General features: G+C 39.0%; 1 protein-coding gene, 1 long non-coding RNA gene and 1 pseudogene across 4 annotated transcripts in view; 2 read left to right on the top strand and 1 right to left on the bottom strand.

The window, feature by feature from the left end:
* Nucleotides 1-4,394: 4,394 nt before the first annotated feature.
* Nucleotides 4,395-17,235, bottom strand: LOC113603269 (uncharacterized). Its single transcript, XR_003424843.2, has 3 exons — nt 16,753-17,235; nt 15,818-15,897; nt 4,395-7,519 (listed from the first exon to the last, which is right to left on the bottom strand). It is a non-coding gene; the product is annotated as an uncharacterized LOC113603269 (long non-coding RNA).
* Nucleotides 12,025-12,674, top strand: LOC106977204 (60S ribosomal protein L23a-like; annotated as a pseudogene).
* Nucleotides 16,949-18,220, top strand: part of SRBD1 (S1 RNA binding domain 1) — a 385,358-nt gene continuing 384,086 nt past the window's right edge. For all 3 annotated transcript variants that reach the window (XM_053200547.1, XM_027072539.2, XM_015074725.3), the window contains exon 1: nt 16,949-17,026. The gene's annotated coding sequence lies outside the window, so the exon portion shown is untranslated. The remainder of the gene's footprint in view (nt 17,027-18,220) is intronic.

The following is an 18,220-nucleotide window of genomic DNA, read 5'->3' as shown; positions in this document are numbered from 1 at the left end:
CCCATTTGATCATGGTTTATGATCCATTTATTTATTTATTTATTAATATAATTTATTGTCAAATTGGCTATCATACAGTGTGTAAAGTGTGCTTTTGATTTTTGGGGTAGATTCCCATGGTTCATCGCTTATATTCAACACCCAGTGCTCATCCCAACAATTGCCTCCTCAATGCCCATCACCCATTTCCCCCTCTCCCCTGCCTCTCCCTCATCAACCCTGTTTGTTCTCTGTATTCAAGAGTCTCTTATGGTTTGCCTCCCTCCCTCTCGGTAACTATTTTTTTCCCCTTCTTCTCTCCCATGGTCTTCTGTTAAGTTTCTTCTCAAGATCCACATATGAGTGAAAACATATGATATCTATCCTTTGACTGACTTATTTCACTCAGCATAATACCCTCCAGTTCCATCCACATTACTCCAAACGGCATAATTTCATTCTTTCTCATTGCCAGGTAGTATTCCATGGTATGTATAAACCACATCTTCTTTATCCATTCATCAGTTGATGGGCATTTAGGCTCTTTCCATAATTTGGTTATCGTTGATAGTGCTGATATAAATATTGGGGTACATGTGTCCCTATGCATCAGCACTCCTGTATCCTTTGGGTAAATTCCTAGCAGTGCTATTGCTGGGTCATAGGGTAGTTCTATTTTTAATTTTTTGAGAAACCTCCACACTGTTTTCCAGAGTGGTTGCACCAGTTTGCATTCCCACCAACAGTGCAAGAGGGTTCCCATTTCTCCACATCCTCGCCAGCATCTGTAGTTTCCTGAGCTGTTCATGTTCGCCACTCTGACCTATGATTCTTTCAATGAGCTATTGAATTTGGTTTGCTAATATTTTATTGTGAATTTTTGCATCTGTACTAATCAGGGACACTGGCCTGTAGTTTTCTTTTTTTGCAGTGTTCTTAGCTGGCTTTGGTAGCAGGGTAATTCTGGCTATGTAAAATGAGTTTGGAAGTGTTCCCTCCTCTTCCATTGTTTGGAAGAGTTTGCGAAGGATTGGGATTAATTCTTTAAATGTTTGGTAGAATTCATCAGGGGAACCATCTGGTTCTGGACTTTTCTTGGGAGGTTTTTGATTACTGATTCAGTCTTGTATTCAGGTTGTATGTTTTTATGAATTTATTCTTTTGTTCCTGGTTGTCTAATTTATCAGCATATAATTATTTCTACTAGACTCTTTGATCCTTTCTATTTCTATGGTATCAGTTGTAATGTGTTTTCTTTCATTTATGATTTTATTTGAATCTTCTTTTTCTTAGTCTAGGTAAAGGTTTGTCAATTTTGTTTATCTTTTCAAAAAAACCAGCTTAGTTTTGTTGAATTTCCTTAAAATAGCTATTTAGAATTCTTCATTGGGTAAATTCTAGATCTCCAAGTTATTGAGGTCAGTGACTAGATTACTGTGACCCTTTGGTGGTGTCATGTTTCCTTGATTTTTCATGTTTCTTGAAGTTTTGCATTGCTGTCTTGGCATTTGAAGTAGTAATCACCTTCTCCAGTGTTTACTAACCTTTCCAAACTCATATATATATATATATATATTTTTTTTTTTTTTTTTTCCAAAAGTATGCTGGAACCTCTCTGCTGGAAAGCTGGAAGCCTTCCACAAATGCTATCTCATCCACAAGTGATTGTCTGAGACAACGTTTTCCAAGGCTCCCAGAACATGGTCAGGAAGGGTTGGAACTGGTTCATAGGTTGCTGTAGGGTCCACAGCTGGGACAGAAGTTTGTATGTCCATTACCTGACACATATGTGGGTGATACTCCTCCCACACTCCTTAGCGTATGGTGTTGGATCCCTCAGCTCCCAAAAAGGCACTTTTGTCCAAGGATGGATGCCAAATTGTTGTTGTTGTGGGATGGGACATGATGAGGGATGTTTTATTTAGCCCATGATGCTGATGTCACTGAGCTGGAAAATATTTGCACACAAAAGCCAGGTCCTCATCAGACGTTCCTACTTGGGACAAAAACACCTCAAGTGCATTCCACACATGACAGGGCTTCACACCCTAGTGCCTTCCTGAGTGTCCTTCTTGGTACACACTTAAGTTTGTTAAAGTGTGTGTCTTAGTCATCTATTGCCATGAAGCAAATTACCTAACGTTTAGTTGCTTAAAGTTACAAGTGTATATCATCTTGTATCATTTCTGAGTGTACAATTTGGTGATTTTTAACATATTCACAAAATTATGCAACTATCACTACTATCACTACTGTGTAATTCCAGAACATTTTCATCATTCCAAAAAGAATTGGACAGGAACTCAGAAATGACTTAGGTGGGTGGTTCTGGCTCTGCTCTTTCATTAAGTCCCAATCAAGAATCAGTCATTTGAAGGCTTGACTGGACCAGCAGGATCTGCTCCTAAGAAGGTTCATTCACATAGCTGTTCCTTCTGGTTTCTAGCAGGAGGCCTCCATTCTTGAAGGCCCTAGTTCTTTACCATGTGGACCTCTCCATAGGGCTACGTGAGTATCACCAAACATGGCAGCCTGCTTCCTTCCGATATAGTGATCCAAGAGAGAGAGCAAGAGGGAAGCCACAACATGTTTTATGTCCTAATATCAGAATGACATACTATTACTTCCTCCTTATTCTATAGAAACAAGTTATTAAGCAAAACCTACACTTGAGGAGGGAAATTTGGCTTCACCTTTGAGGGCACCAGCATCAAATAGCTTGTGGACACAATTTAAAACCATTAGTGAGTTTTTCTAAGCTGGTCACAATGGCCACGATGGAGTAGAATCTGTGCAGTTTGCTGTCAGGTTATCATATCCCTTGATCTGGACTTTTCATCTTTTCTTTTTTTTTTAAGATTTTATTTTTAAGTAATCTCTACACCCAATGTGGGGCTTGAATTTACAATCCCAAGATCAAGAGTTGCATGCTCTACTAACTAAGCCAGCCAGGTGCCCTTGTACTTTTTATCTTTTCTTAATGCAAGTATGGTTCAGTGGTCAGGCACACAGGCCCTAGAGTCAGTGCTCTTGGACAAATAACTTCAGGTTCCCTTTCTGTAAAATGAAGAAAATAGCCATTAGCAAAGTTTTTGTGATGATCCTGGGAATACTTGACTCAGTTTCAATGTCTTCAAGTGTCGATGAAACTCAAGACAGCATATTTTCTTTTTTTATTTTTTATTAAAAAAATTTTTTAATGTTTATTTAAATTTTTATTTATTTTTGAGAGACAGAGAGAGACAGAGCATGAGCAGGGGAGGGGCAGAGAGAGAGGGAGACACAGAGTCCAAAGCAGGCTCCAGGCTCCGAACTGTCAGCACAGAGCCTGATGCAGGGCTCGAACCCATGAAGCACGGGATCACGACCTGGGCCAAAATTGAACACTTAACCCCTTGAGCCACCCAGGCGCCCTGTATAATATTGTTTTTTGTTTTTAATTTTTAAATGTTTATTTATTTTTGAGAAAGAGAGAGAGAGAGAGAGAGACAGAGGGCGAGCAGGGGAGGGGCAGAGAGAGAGGGAGACAGAATCTGAAGCAGGCTCCAGGCTCCAAGCTGTCAGCACAGAGCCCGACATGGGGCTTGAACCCACAGACTGTGAGTTCATGACCTGAGCCGAAGTCGGATGCCTAACCAACCAAGCCACCCAGGCACGCCTTTTTAAAAAAAATTTTTTTTTAAGACGGCATATTTTCTTAAGTAGCCATTTCAGTCTGTTGATTTGTTATGAATGTTCATAGACAATTCAAAATCTCAGTTTTCAGGGTGCCTGGGTGGCCCAGGGTCCCTGGGCACCTCAGGGTGCCTGGGTGGTGACCTCAGCCTGAGGTCAAGCGTCTGACTCTTGATCTCAGCTCAGTTCTTGATCTCAGGGTCTTGAGCTCAAAACCTGTGTTAGGGAGGGAGGCAAACCATGAGAGACTCTTAAACACTGAGAACAAACTGAGGATTGATGGGGGGTGGGGGAGAGGGGAAAGTGGGTGATGGGCATTGAGGAGGGCACTTGTCGGGATGAGCACTGGATGTTGTATGGAAACCAATTTGACAATAAATTATATTAAAAGAAAAAAATGAATAAAAATTAAAAAAAATTATATATAAAAAGCCAAACCAAACCAAAACAAAACCTGTGTTGGACTCCACTCTGGGCATGGATGCTACTTAAAAAAAAAAATCTCAGATTTCTTTTCGCTAGTATTAAGCTGCAAAGTCTGGCCTCTGACACTGAATATCTATAAATGCCTTTTAAATTAATTTTTTAGAATAAGATAATCCACATGCTGTAAAATTCATCATTTTAAAGTGTATGTTCAGAGATATTTAGTTTATTCACAAGACTGTATCACTATCATCACTACCTAATTTCAGAATATTTTTATCATTGCCAGAAGAAATCCTATACCCATTAGCAGTCATTCCCCATCGCCCCATTCCAATTACCCTGCCAACCAACAATGTATTTTCTGTCTGTATTCATTTGCCTATTCTGGACATTTCATATAAGCAGAACCATATAATATGTGGTCTTTTGTGTCTGTCTTCTTTCATTTAGGATCATGTTTTTAAGATTCAGCCATACTGTAGTATATATCAGTACTTCATTCCCTTTAACAGCTGGATAATATTCCATTGTATAAATGTGCTACATTTCATTTATCCTTTCATCAACTGATGTTCAGTTGGGTCATTTCCACTTCCTGCTTATTATACATAGTGCTGATACGAACACTCATGTGTAAGTTTTTATATGAATACATCTTTGATTTCTCGGGGGTATATATTTAGGGTGGAATTGCTAGATCCTATGTTTAACTTTTTGAGGAACCTCCAAACTGTTAGAAATAGAGGAGTTCAAGGACAAATTTATTAAATTTCCTTTTACTGATTTCAGAAATTGTTTTTTTTCCCCAGTAGAATGATTTTATTTGATTTATCAATGAACACGTTGTGTGGAATTGCCAGCCTGATTGGAACTAGGTGGAAATCGAATCCACATTTCTTCATCACTTCCATGAAGATTTCATGAAAGACAGCAGACACTTTGCTTACTTACACAAACAAACTCTAGATCTTCCAAATTCTCCAGGTTATAGTTAAAATATAGATAGTTATATATAATGTAATCACAACCAGGTTTAATTAAAATGTAATTCATTGGAACAAAGTTAGGAAATAATAAATGTAATCTCTTCATTTTAGAGAAAGAAAAGTAAGATGAAGTGACATGCCCAAGGTCACTACGCAGTGTCAAAGACAGGATTTGAATCGAGTTCCATTTTTCCCCGGGTTATGCTTGCTGTTCTTTTCTTCTTTTTTGAGGGGGAGAATCTTTTTTTGTTTGAGTGTGGTTGACACACAATGCATGTTTGTTGTTCTTTATAGGTCACTCAGGGCACAGGTGAAGGGAACAGTCACCTGACTGTTGACAGGGTATAACCATTTAGTTCGCTGGCAAAGTAAGCCATCACTTTAGACACCTAGATGGCATAAGCTAGGCATAAAATTTCCAGCGAACCTATTCTGGGCCTTCCTAATTACCTCTTTTTCTTTAAATTACAAAAAAAAAGTATGACATTTTTACTTTTTAAATGCTAACAAACTATCTTTTTATTAAAAACATTTTTTTTAATGTCTTTTTTTTTTGAGAGAGACAGAATGCGAGCAGGGGAGGGGCAGAGAGAGAGGGAGACATAGAATCTGAAGAGGCTCCAGGCTCTGGGCTGTCAGCACAGAGCCCAATGTGGGGCCCGAACCCGTGAACCACAAGATCATGACCTGAGCCAAAGTTGGACACTTAACCGATTGAGCCACCCAGGAACCCCTAAACTATCTTTTTAATAATATATTATAAAAGTTTTGTGAATGAGAAACTTTACAAATCTGTATATAGCATAATCTACATTTTCGCCTTTTGTAAACACCTTTCATACCATCCCCAGTCACCTCTTCTTTCCTTCATATTTCACAGTAATTCCCAAGAATGATTTTGTTACATCTGTGTGTTGTTACATCTGTGTTTAGTTGTGATTTGTCTTTCTGCACACTCAGAGACTTTAACTTCTGTAAAAGGACTCAATATCATCTTTGAGTTTTTTTTTTCTTTTATGGCAAACTTAAGTCTTTCTTCATGATATTTGTTCTACACTTTCCGATTTGAATATCTTTATCCATGGAGAAGAAACACAATAAGCATCACTGGGTTTTCTTCTCCAGTCCTCTGCAGCTTATTCGTGATCTTTTCCAAAGAGTGTCCTGTTCTTTCCCTTTTCACTTTCTGACATAGGGCATACTCATTAAAGACTACTTTTCACAGTGCTCCCACATTAAAAACGAGAATAAAATGCCTCAGATATTGATACGAAATAAGCTCCAGGAAATATTGTTAAGTGAAGCAAGCATGGTACAAATAATAAATGTAGGCTACTATCTTTTGTGTAAAATTTTAAAAAATATATAGACCATATTTCATTGGTTCTAAAATGCACAGGTTTTCACATTTTTGATGTCTTTGAAATTAGAATTCATTGTACAATCGACACCAAAACATAGTTTAATTGGCAGGGCTTTAAAAAATCTTTTGTAGTATTAAAATAATATACCATATTTATAGTATATATAATAAATAGTATATACAGTATATATAAACAATATTTGCATCTTATATGCAATTAATGGCATCCTAGGTTTGATAAAATATATTATTTCAATTGATTGCATACGCAAAAAATTTTCCCTAGGAGGATTTGCAAGAAATCAGTGACACAGGTTGCTCATAGGGATGGGTATTAAGTGTTTGGGGAACAGAGGTGATAATTTCTATTACATTCCTTTTCATATGTTTTGCATTTTGAATCCCATAACTATGTTGACAAATAAAATGTTAGAATCATAAATTCAAATTTAAAAAATGCAATTGGAGGGGCGCCTGGGTGGCTTAGTCAGCTGAGCATCTGACTCTTAATTTCGGCTCAGGTCATGATCCCAGGGTCATGGGACTCTGCATTGGGAACCGCACTGAGCGTGCAGCCTGCTTGAGATTCTCTCTCTCTTTCCCTCCCTCCCTCTGCTCCTCTCCCCTGCTCACACACTCTCTCTTCCTTTCTAAAGTAAAAAATTAAAAAAATAAAAAATAAAAATAAAAAAGTCACCTGGACATGAGTCGACACCACTGCTTCATTCAGATTTGCACAGTTTTGTGTTTGTTCCTAGTAATGACAGACGAGCACTGTGAAGGAAGGGCTGTGCCTGCATGCATCACTCTTCATCCAGAGTCCAGCACTGTGCCTGGCCAGCTACTAACTCCAGCAGACATCACTCCTTTTTCCCAGGATTTTTGTCACTTGTAAATCATCAACTAGATATTTGCTGGTTAAAATTAAGTTCAATATAGCTATTTCCCTCATTGCTTCCTTGACAGTTCTACTGATGAATCTGTCCCATAAGGCAAGGCATACATATATCAGATGTTCTGTTTTTGTTAGACTTTGACTTCCAGAAGAACCATCTAGCAGCATCTAGATGAGTGAGGAGGGAAATATCTTGAAAAGAAAAAGAAAAACATTTTAATTGGCACCAGTGCACTTGGCAACAACAGGGATACCACGATAGCTCATACATGGTGCTTGCTAAATAAACCAGGAAGCAACTGCAGTGAACGACTCGAAGATGTTGGCAGTTATGCCATTAAAACAGCACTGCTGACTCATTCCTGTTGATGATGATATTTAGAAATGCAAAGATCCACTTCCCAGACCACTCTGAATGTCTTATACACACAAAACGTAGTATTAAATCTCAAGTAGGCAAAATCAATCCTAGCAATCCTGAGTGGCAAAGAATAACTGATAACCAGTGTTGAAGAGGTGAGATGATACCAGGACTATTGTGAAAATAACTCAAAAGAGTTTAACACAGAAGTAAAATTTTTAGGGTCAGAACTTTTAAGCTTGACAGAGATGGGAGCTGGTTGGGTGAGGATAAGAGCGGGAGCCAGGTGGTTGCCATCAATTACTGTTGGCATTTGTGTTCCTTGTTGTAGGCAGGCTGGTGCGGAGTGAAGCAAGCTTAATGTCCCAGCAGCGAAATGAACAATTCTCAGTGGTTTGTGTTTTCGGTTACAAATACACCACTTCCTAGAATTAGGACAGACCTAACTTTATATAAATTTATTTTTTAATAAGATTGTTTAATGTGCAACTAACATAAAACATTTCCACGTGATGAAAACTTTTCAGATCTTACTCTCTTAGTAACGTTCAAATATACAGTATTGTTAACTACAGTCATTATGTTGTACATTACATCCCTAGAACTTGTTTATCTTGTAACTGGAAGTTTTTACTATTTTATGAAATAGCCTACAGACATTTTTTAAGGCATTATTTTTAATATATTTTTAAAATATGTACTCTTATTTATCCAGACTCTGTCTCTCTGGACTCCAGTTCATTCAGTTTATTTACCGGGAGATTATTTAAAATATTTACAACACTAAAAAATTATTTTGGGGTAATTTGTTTTGTAGCGATAGGTAACTAATACATAAAGGTCTAGTTGAAGTAGGCATATAACTATATATTTTTTTAGTTCTTGAGGTTTGTGGTACATATATTTAATTGTGTTCTGTATTTGGGGTGAATTAAACTTTCTAAGCTTCAGTTCCATCATCTTAAAATAGGGATAAATATATCACCTATTTGCTTTAAAGTTACTTTTAAATTTTTTTTTCAACGTTTATTTATTTTTGGGACAGAGAGAGACAGAGCATGAACGGGGGAGGGGCAGAGAGAGAGGGAGACACAGAATCGGAAACAGGCTCCAGGCTCTGAGCCATCAGCCCAGAGCCTGACGCGGGGCTCGAGAGAGAGAGAGACCGCGAGATCGTGACCTGGCTGAAGTCGGACGCTTAACCAACTGTGCCACCCAGGCGCCCCTAAAGTTACTTTTAAAACAAACAAAGTATATACTTAGCAGAGTATCTTACAAATATCAAGCAATCTGTAAGTGTAAGCTATTTTCAATTAATAAACTACACCATGGTAGTTAGTGTGGCTAGTAGGAACTGAATATCTGGTCTTTCTTTTGGAAGGGCATGTTTAAGGTTAAGCCTCATAAAACACTATATTTAGAAACCATACGGCCACAGCTCAGTCCTCTAACTTCCTTTTTTATTTTAAGATTGTTTGTTTGTTTGTTTAGATAGCATGTGCAGGGGAGGGGCAGAGAGAGAGAGAATCCAAGCAGGCTCTGTGCTGTCAATATGGAGCCTGACTCAGGGCTCTGATCCCATGAACCATGAGCTCAGGACCTGAGCCAAAATCAAGAATCAAATTCTCAACTGACTGAGCCACCCAGGCACCCCATCTAACTTTCTTAAATCAAGTGCCCAGTAAGAATTAGACCAATCTTTTTGTAATGCATAGATACCCCATCTGGTCACCTGGTGTTCTCATACACGTGTAGACACCAGCTTAAACTCATTAAATTGGGATCCTGGGGGCTAGTGGGTGGAAATCAGCATTTAAAAAGAGCTCTGCTGGTGATTCTCATGCATATTAAAGTTTGGGAAACACTAGTTAATAATTTCTAGAAACAGGTTTGAAAGTTTTGGGAATTATAGACCTGCGTCTTTTAACTGACAAAAGCTTGTGGCAGAAAGCTATAGATGGCCCTTATATATGCAATACCTATTTCTCCTTTTTTTTCCTTAAGCTTTTATTTTTAAGTCATCTCTACACCCAACGTGGAGCTTGAACTCACAACCCAAGATCAAGACTCTTGTGCTCCACTGGCTGAGCCAGACAGGCACCCCTTTGGTACCTACTTCTGCTAAACTCTCTAAGTTGCAGGATCCAGCAGGAGTTTCTTGGTAAACTATTTGGATTTTCTTATATTCAGATCATGGTCGAGACTAACCAAAATATCCAGTAATGCTGTATGAACATTATGGTTAAGCTAACTTTCCACATTATTTGCTAAAGCTTGTGGGTACCACCTTCTCAATTTTAAAGCATTCTTTTAGGGTGATCATCTTTCAGTGTGAAATTAGGTCATTTTTTTCTCCAAACAATGTTTTCTGTATGTGGTAATGTTGGTTGCAGGAAAATTCATGTATGTAAAAATGTTGGTGGTTTTGATAACATCTATTAGCTAGCTTCTTGAAGAACATTTGGCTGTGGCAGAGTTTTCTTTGTGGTTAGAGAAGAAATCAGTTTTCTGTGTGCTATTATGCTGGCAACTGCCTGTGCTGACTTATGACTCTTAAAGCTAAGTGTCATATTTGATAAAGGACTAGTATGCACAATATATAAAGAACTCTCATGATACACAAATCAACAAACCCAATGAAAAACTGTGAAAATATTTTAACAAACACTTCACCAAAGAAGATATATGGGTGGCATATAAACACATTACTAATAAACACCATTAGTCATTAAGAAAATGCAAATTAAAGGTCTAATGAGATACTCCTACACACCTATTAAAGGGTAGAAAAAAAAGAAATAAAGAAAAAACAAACTAACTATATAATATCAAGTCCTGGCAAGGGTGTGGAGATCTCATGCATTGCTGGTGGGAATGCAAAATGGTACAGCCACTTTAGAAAATAATTTAGTAGTCTCATAAAACTAAACATTTACCACATGACCCAACAATCCTGTTCATAGGTTATTTACCTACCCAAGAAAATGAAAATATACGTTCACACAAAACACCTGTACATGAATGTTCATAGCAGCATTAAAAATAGCCAAAAAGTGGAAAAAACTAGATGTTAATCAACTATTGAATGGATAAACAAACCGTGGTACATTCACAACGGACTGCTAATCGGCAATAAAAAACCCTATTGATATATGAAACAACATGGATTAATCTCAAAAACAGTATCCTAAGTGAAAGAAACCAGACTCAAATGGCTACTTACTGCATGATTCCATTTATATAACAATCTGGAAATGGTAAAATTATTGAGACAGAAAACAGATGAATGTTGCAGGGGCTGATGGGGAGGAGGCTGACTACAAAGGGGCATTTTTTTTAGGTCATGGAAATGTTTTATTTCTTGATTGTGGTGGTGGTTACATGACCGTATGTGTTTGTCAGAATACAATAGTTAGGTTTTACTCTATGTAAATTATACTAAAAAACATGATTAAAAAAAAAGGCAGGTGCACAAATGTGGACATAGACTGATCTGACACACAGTGCTTTTTTGAATTTGAATTCCAGTTAGTGTGTGAGGCTTCCAGTATTAAAACTCTGACAACAGGCGTTCTGAGTAAGTATTTCTAGCAGGAATTTTGCGGGATAGTTCCAGCTTCTTAAGCTGTAAGATGGACCAACAGTGTTAGAAGCAAAACCTAGGTCTGATGTAGAGTCTCCAGACATGGCTCCCTATGGTGAGGAACAAAATAAATCTGGCCCCAAGATGCTGCCTTTCATCCCTTCCCTGCAACCCAACCAGCCATGCCATCATCAGGATCCTAATGACTCTTGTGGGGTTTCTCTGCTTAGATCTCAGGTTATTTAATGGATATTTTAGGCCTTTGAGGGGGTCCCTGGACACTACTTGAGGATGAAAAGCTCATCAGGAGAAAATTGTACAATATGTTTGCTCATGAATGCAACTGATTGAGCCAGTGAATTTGCCAGTCAGGTGATGAACAGAACAGTGGACCTTGCAATAGATATAGTATTTCATCTATTATTCAGGTATTTTTTTGTCTTAATTTTGCTTTTAATTGCATTCATTACAAAATACCTTGAGGGTTTGTAAAAAAAAAAAAAAAGTAAGTGGGACAAAACACTGGAAATCTCAGTTTTCAGCTAAAACAGAAATTATATTTTAGTTCAACATGTACGTCCCATGATTTTACTTCAAGTAAGATAAATGTATTTAATTCCTTTGAATCACGCCTGAATATCCATTTCCTAGAAAAATCTACAATTAATTTTCTCAGGCTTAACTGATGGCTCTTCAAGATCCATTCAATATTTTATCAAAACTCAGGATTTTAATCCATTGAATCTATTTTCTTTTACACAAAAAACTGACATACTTATCTGTGCTAGAACAATGTCCTCAGACTAGACTAGCCCTTTGGAATTATGCTGCTGTTCCCAGACTGAAAAAGTAATAGGAAAGGCCAAGTTTGGGAACCCATTCACCAGCCTGGTCTAGCTCTCTTAACAAGAAACCCCTTTGCCCCTTTCACGAAGATGGCGCCGAAGGCAAGGAAGGAAGCCCCTGCCCCTCCCAAAGCCAAAGCCAAAGCAAAGGCTTTGAAGGCCAAGAAAGCAGAGCTGAAAGGCATCCACAGTCATAAAAAAAAGAAAATCCGCACATCACCTACATTCCGACCATCCAAGACACTGCGTCTCCAAAGACAGCTCGAATAGCCTTGAGAGAGTGCCCCCAGGAAAAACAAGCTTGACCATTATGCCATCATCAAGTTCCCAGTGACTACCGAGTCAGCCACGAAGAAAATAGACAACAACACTCTTGTGTTCATCGAGGATGTCAAGGCCAACAAGCACCACATCAAACAGGCTGTGAAGAAGCTCTATGACATTGACATGGCCAAGGTCAACATTCTGATCAGGCCCGATGGAGAAAAGAAAGCATATGTTTGACTGGCTCCTGACTATGATGCTTTGGATGTTGCCAACAAAATTGGGATCATCTAAACTGAGTCTAGCTGGCTAAATCTAAATTTTTTCATCATAAAAAAAAAAAAGAAAAAAGAAACCCCTTTCTCATTTGGAAAACACAGGCCATCCCCTCTCTGCTTAATAATCATTTATATTTTGCAGGAAACATCTAAGTTCATGGCTGAATTATTGAGAGAAGCTCATTGAAGCCAATGAGTTTCAGTATGAGGAATGAGAGCTGCTAGAAGTAGGAAAGTGGATGGGTGAGGCTTATACGCAAATTTATGAAATAGGGCTTAGTTTCAGTTTGTGCATTCTCTAATCTGAAACACTCATCTGCTTTTGCCAGGTGATTAACTCTAAGGGATAAAAAGTTTGAACTTCCATAAGTACACTTGAGTTTTTATTTATTTATTTAACATTTACTTATTTTTGAGAGACAGAGCATGAGCAGGGGAGGGGTAGAGAGAGAGGGAGATACAGAATCAGAAGCAGGTCCCAGGCTCTGAGCTGTTAGCACAGAGCCCAACACAGGGCTTGAACCCATTAACTACAAGATCATGACCTGAGCCAAAGTCAGACGCTTAACCAACTGAACCACCCAGGTGCCCCTACACTTGAGTTTTTAAATGGTAACTCACTGGTGGCAAGAACTTTAGATTACTTTCATAGTGCGAGAAAAGATGTATTTTTTTTTACTACAGGCACATTCTTTGGGCCACGCATTAGTCTACTATTTTATTAAGTACTTATTATTTGTCAAGCATTATTGGGCACTATGTGGGTGGAGGGAAAAGTTAGAGAAGGAGAGACCAAAATGACTAAGACTTATTTCCAAGGCTTAGATCCAAGTACCTTACAATTTAGCGGGTGCAAAATATAGTGCATCTTTATTAAGAATTTTTGTTCCCATGGAATTTTGATTAGTTTGAAGTCAAGGGAGAGAAGAGCCTTGTTGTATCCCAGGTGGGTAGATAGTACTTTATTTAGTGTATTTAGAGATTCAACAGTTCCTGAGCATCTCAAAGATTCAGTCTTGCACTGGCCAATGTAACAGATAAGGAAAGATCTTTGCTTTGAGTGGAGGTATATGCAGGTCTTTCAGAGTACTAGGTTTAGATCCAGATCTGCAATTTAATAGCTGATGTGACTTTGGATGAGTTATTTAACTTCTCCATACGTTGGTCTTCTCATTTATAAAAACAGGATAATAGCAGTATCTCATTGAGCTGTTATGTGAGTTAAATACACACATACATGTAAAAACTTAATTTAGTGCTTGGCATAGGGTAGATGATCAATGAATATAAGTCATTACTATTATTACAGTCTCCTTGGGGAGACAGAACCATAGGGAAAGGACTTGAAAACACAGATAATAATGTATAAGTGATCACATACCAAGGAATAACATATGAATAGCTACATGCTTTGCAGCAATAAAATAAATAGCCTCCAAAACATGTTTCATTACTCCAAAACTCTGTTGCAATAAGTCTCAGGTGAGCATCCAGATTATTCCAGGCTAAAGTCATGAATTTTTTGAAATTCAGCACTTAAGGTGCAAAAGTAAACAATAGATTGGGCAAGGACCTGGAGAGAAAAGGCAGTCTTTGTGGTGGGGCCTGGTTTATACTTAGTGATTATAAATTTCCCTTGACAGCTTTTAGTGGGAGTGGCTGTCTTGCAAAATTCCAAGAGAAATGTTTTCTGGACAGTCTTACTTATCTTTGGAGCAGGTTGCCACCTGCATTACTTTCAGAGGACACCACCCCAGCTTTTATTTTTCCCAGATGTCTGATGTCTAAAACCTTACAGGTTATTTACTTTCACTTACTGATCATTTTTCTTCCCCAGTTGAAAGGCAAACATCTCTGATGGAGGAGTCAAGATCCAACACTCCACTGTCCAATCCTTATACTCACTCTCACTTTACCACTGTGGCTACTTTGATATACAACCTAACCCTTGAATCCAGACTGTCTTGTATGGATCTCTGTCTCTTACAACTGTATATATTCTCCAGTCTTGTTTGTAAATTCCTCCAGGGTAGAAATTATGGCAAAAGATTTTGCAAAATACTGGTTTATCTTGACCGTTTTTACTTCCTACCTTAAACCTGTATAGCACAATTCAACATCAAAAATAGGTGAATAGTAAATAGTAAATTATTGTTGATTATTATGGCCTGGTTTCCCTTCCCATAATTCTGGACTGTAATGTGTTCTCTAGTATTTTCAGAACTAGAAATTATGGAGCAGACTGTGATTGTAGCAGACAGTTCCAAACCTTCTGGAATCACTGTGAAAGGCAACATAAGACTACAAATTAAGGAGGAAAAAAAAAAAACACCAACTCTGAAAAATCTCAGAAACTGATCCTTACTGACCAAGAATCTTAAGATACAGATGAACAGACTTACTAAATTGAAAAAGAGTCCTATTTTCTTCCCATAGCAAACATTATCTAGTAAAATTTATGCTTACTTTGGGTGAATCTATAGTTAGCAAGGCCCACTCATAAGGTATTTCAATACCTTGCTTGGCCTTTCAGTACTCAAAACACATGGAAAAGAGTCATTAGTATGGAAAGCTGCTCTATATAATCTTCTAAAACAAATCCATGTTTGTTTTCTCTGTAGAGATTTAAAAAAAATTTGTTTTCAGGTAAACTCTATATCAAATATGGGGGGCTCAAACTTAGGACCCCGAGATCAAGAGTCACATGCTCTACTGACTGAGGTAGCCACGCACCCCAAATCCGGGGTTTTGATCTAACAACAGACTTTATTCCCTAATTTTACGTCTAATTTTGTTGTCTGTTTTTGTGAGTTTAGAATTTAGTGTGTTTGGCAAAAAAATACATCACCAAAAAACAAGTCATTTTTTCTTTTTGCTGAATACTGATTTTGAGAAAATATATTCAAGGTAAAGGGAAAGAATTGCTGGGGAGGCCTTTATAGCTCTTAATTTGGGTTAGTCAAAAAAAAGTGGAGCTTAGGGAATGGCAGTGGGGTTAAAGCTTCCGACTTCAGCTCAGGTCATGATCTCATGGTTAGAGTTTGAGCCCACATCGGCTCACTGCTGTCAGCACAGAGCCTGCTTTGGATCTTCTGTCTCCCTCTCTCTCTGCCCCTCCTCTACTCAGGCTCTCTCTCAAAATATAAACATTTGGGGCACCTGGGTGGCTCAGTCGGGTAAGCATCCAACTCTTGGTTTCCTCCCAAGTCTCAGTCTTCTGCCCCTCTCCTGCTCGTTCTCTCTCTGTCTCTGAAAAATAAATAAACATATATATATTTATTATATACTTATATATACATAAACATTTAAAAAACAAGGTACCTTGGAGTCATTCAAGCAAAAAGCAGGAGCTACTTTTGTGTTTTGTGGAAAGGGAAATGGAAATTTGGGATACAGAGGAAGACTCGCCTAGGATACTGTTATTAGGACTTATAAGTAAGTCATAGCACTCTCCAAGAATCTGAAAATGAAATGGATCAGGGTTTTCCCATTTTTGCCCAAGGTGAGGTATCTGGGACCTGCGTTTACTTTGAGTAAATTAATTGAGTTTTTACCTCTAATATGGAACGGGGTACCTTACCAGGTGAGGGGTAGGATGGAAGGGAAGCCGGTAAAACAAGTTCAAAGACATAAAAGGATTTGCCAAAGTCTATCAGTAAGTTTCTAAGAGAACCCGGTTTCCAAATCGGTGTACCTGGCAGTACGAGCTGCCTGAGAGACTGAAGCAAGGCAGACGTGACTCTAGGGTTAAACTCCATTAAGGTAGCATGCACCTCAAGGGCTGTGTGAGGGCTTCTCAGAAGAGGCCAACTTTGTGTATTTCCATAAGACTAGAGCAAAACCCTTATCTCGGGGCCTAGGAAATAATGAAACAGGCTAAAAGTATGCTTAAAACACCCTGAGCGAAGTTCATTAATGACACTTAAAATTGACTTTAGAAAGAATATAACTTGCTTCTCCTTTTTCTACTGCAAATTAAAAATAATGTAATGAAAAGAAACATTTTTGACTGAATTTCAAAGACCAGGATGCAAAGGGTAAGCCGGGTGAGGAGAAAGAGAAAGAACAAGGAGGTGGGTCCGCGTTAACATCACCGCGGGCTCCGCTTCTGGCAGTATCCGGGGAGAGAGTGCTGGTTTCCAGTCCCGCCACACCCCGGGTAGGGCCCCGCCTCAGAGCTCCCGAAGGATCGTCGCCTTAGCCCCGCCTCCGTCCAGCTTGGCTCCATCCCGCTCCTGCAGTCTGAGCTGCTGCCGCGAGTCAGGAGGAAGCGAGGCGGGACTTCCGGCGTTTGAAAAACTTCCGGCGGGAACCGGAAGATGCGGTCACACACAGAATCCCGGGCCTTCTGACTCGCCGGGCGGGAAGGTGAGCTGAGCGTCCGCCTTGGCGGTGTTCCTGCGGGCTCGCGTGAACCCGGCGCCCGGGCTCCGGTAGTTATGGGGCCATTTAAAAAATTTTAAGCGCTCATTTGGGAAATAACATCCCTTTTTAAAGTGAGAAGTGTCATTACATATTACGGTCTGCGGTCTGTATCTTCCAATCTACACCCAGAAAACCCCTCCTAGCTGCCGCGTGTCACCTGGCGCGTCTTCTCAGTCAAATCGCAGCTCTTAGCACGTAGGGACAGACGTGGGAAAACCCAGGCAAACCTAGCTTGTTTCCACACTCAAGTTATCGGAGATGGGGGAGGAAGCACCCTTTTTACCATCAGATCATGGCCTTGTCGGCATCATCCGCATCCTCAGCAGCGTGTCTGGCATTTGGAGGCGCTGAATAACTCTTGAGGAAAGGAATGAATGGGAACTCTAGGCAACTTTCCTTAAACCTCCCCCGCGCTAGCATGTTATACTATAATGTTTGTGGAATGGGAAACAAGGCTGGTCTTGCTGTTTGGGGCTTTGGATTCTACCTACATAATTAGAACATTCCCTTTGAGTAAACCATCTCATCTCCTGGATCTCAGGCTTCTTATTCATTAGGGGGGTGGGGAAGAACTGTCTGATTTCTTAGGATCTTTACAGGTCTGTTACTTTGTATTATGTAGGGATCTTTGCCGACATTCCAAGCACTTCTGTTTGTACCCTTGGGGAAGCTTCTTCAGCTCCCTCCTAAAAAGTTCCCCTGTGCTCTTAACATTTCTAATTGTGGTTTTCCCATTTTTAATGTAATATTTATGTGTGTGCAGGTTTCTTCACACCCCCTTCCCGATTTTCACTCACCCTAATTTAGTGCCTTCTCCCTTAGGACCATCACAGCAACTGATTTTGAATGTGCTCTTGTGTCCACAGAGATAAGACAGCGTTGAGAGGGAAAGATCTTAAGCCACTAAGAATAAGAATGTTCTTCTGTACCATCACTTTTTCAAAAAGAAAACAATGAGTGCCATGTGTGATATTGCCTAATAGTTATGGGGAAAAATGTATATTCCTTTATAGAGACCATTTTGTATATATTCTTATGTTCATTTAATACATGTATGTTGTAGGGTAGCTATTAAGTGCTAAGCTCTGTGTTATGCAGAAAAAGGCGAATGTGGCTTCTTCCTTCATGGTGTTTACT

Source organism: Acinonyx jubatus, chromosome A3 (assembly GCF_027475565.1).
Source record: "Acinonyx jubatus isolate Ajub_Pintada_27869175 chromosome A3, VMU_Ajub_asm_v1.0, whole genome shotgun sequence".
Taxonomy (NCBI): Eukaryota; Metazoa; Chordata; class Mammalia; order Carnivora; family Felidae; genus Acinonyx; species Acinonyx jubatus.
This window is presented reverse-complemented; position numbering and strand designations above follow the sequence as displayed.